The sequence below is a fragment of the Arachis duranensis genome, chromosome 2, assembly GCF_000817695.3.
Source record: "Arachis duranensis cultivar V14167 chromosome 2, aradu.V14167.gnm2.J7QH, whole genome shotgun sequence".
Lineage (NCBI taxonomy): Eukaryota > Viridiplantae > Streptophyta > Magnoliopsida > Fabales > Fabaceae > Arachis > Arachis duranensis.
This window is the reverse complement of record NC_029773.3, coordinates 81,145,627-81,146,951: the sequence shown is the minus strand read 5'-3', so window position 1 is coordinate 81,146,951 and position 1,325 is coordinate 81,145,627. Positions and strand designations below refer to the sequence as shown.

The 1,325-nt window shown below is 40.4% G+C and overlaps 1 non-coding gene across 1 annotated transcript; it reads right to left on the bottom strand.

Annotated features, from left to right (window-relative positions):
• Positions 1–528: 528 nt before the first annotated feature.
• Positions 529–636, bottom strand: LOC127745400 (small nucleolar RNA R71). Its single transcript, XR_008006589.1, has one exon. It is a non-coding gene; the product is annotated as a small nucleolar RNA R71 (small nucleolar RNA).
• Between the last annotated feature and the right edge of the window lie 689 nt (positions 637–1,325).

The window sequence follows — 1,325 nt, the reverse complement described above, 5'->3', positions numbered from 1 at the left end:
AGCAGGAGCAAGGATATGGACATTCTTGTTGAAGCAGATCATGAACCTGAAAGGATCCTGAAGAAGAAGCTAAGAGAAGCTAAAGCACAACAATCCAGAGAAAACCTTACAGAGAATCTCGAAAAAGAAAGAGACATGGCCGAACCCAACAACAATGCAAGGAAGATGCTTGGTGATTATACTACACCTACTTCTAATTTTTATGGAAGAAGCATCTCAATCCCTGCCATTGGAGCAAACAATTTTGAGTTGAAGCCTCAACTAGTTGCTCTAATGCAACAGAACTGCAAGTTTCATAGACTTCCATCAGAAGATCCTTATCTGTTTTTAACTGAGTTCTTGCATATCTATAATACTGTTAAGACTAATGGAGTAGATCTTGAAGTCTACAGGCTCATGCTTTTCCCTTTTGCTGTAAGAGACAGAGCTAGAACATGGTTGGACTCACAACCTAAAGATAGCCTGGACTCTTGGGATAAGCTGGTCACGGCCTTCTTGGCTAAGTTCTTTCCTCCTCAAAAGCTGAGCAAGCTTAGAATAGATGTTCAGACCTTCAGGCAAAAAGATGGTGAATCCCTCTATGAAGCTTGGGAAAGATACAAGCAGTTGATCAAAAAGTGTCCTTCTGATATGCTTTCAGAGTGGACCATTTTGGATATATTCTATGATGGTCTATCTGAGTTCTCTAAGATGTCACTGGACCATTCTGCAGGTGGATCCATTCACCTAAAGAAAACGCCTGCAGAAGCTCAAGAACTCATTGACATGGTTGCAAATAACCAATTCATGTACACCTTTGAGAGGAATCCTGTGAGTAATGGGATGCCTCATAAGAAGGGAGTTCTTGAAATTGATGCTCTGAATGCCATATTGGCTCAGAACAAAATGTTGACTCAGCAAATCAACATGATTTCTCAGAGTCTGAATGGATTGCAAAATGCATCCAACAGTACTAAAGAAGCATCTTCTGAAGAAGCTTATGATCCTAAGAACCCTGTAATGGCAGAGGTGAATTACATGGGTGAACCCTATGGAAACACCTATAATCCCTCATGGAGAAATCATCCAAATTTTTCATGGAATGATCAACAAAAGCCTCAACAAGGCTTTAATAATGGTGGAAGAAACAGGTTTAGCAATAACATGCCTTTTCCATCATCTTCTCAGCAACAGACAGAGAATTCTGAGCAGAGCCCCTCTAGCTTAGCAATTACATAGTCTCTGATCTATCTAAGGCCACTTTAAGTTTCATGAATGAAACAAGGTCTTCCATTAGAAACTTGGAGGCACAAGTGGGTCAGCTGAGTAAGAAAATCACTGAAACT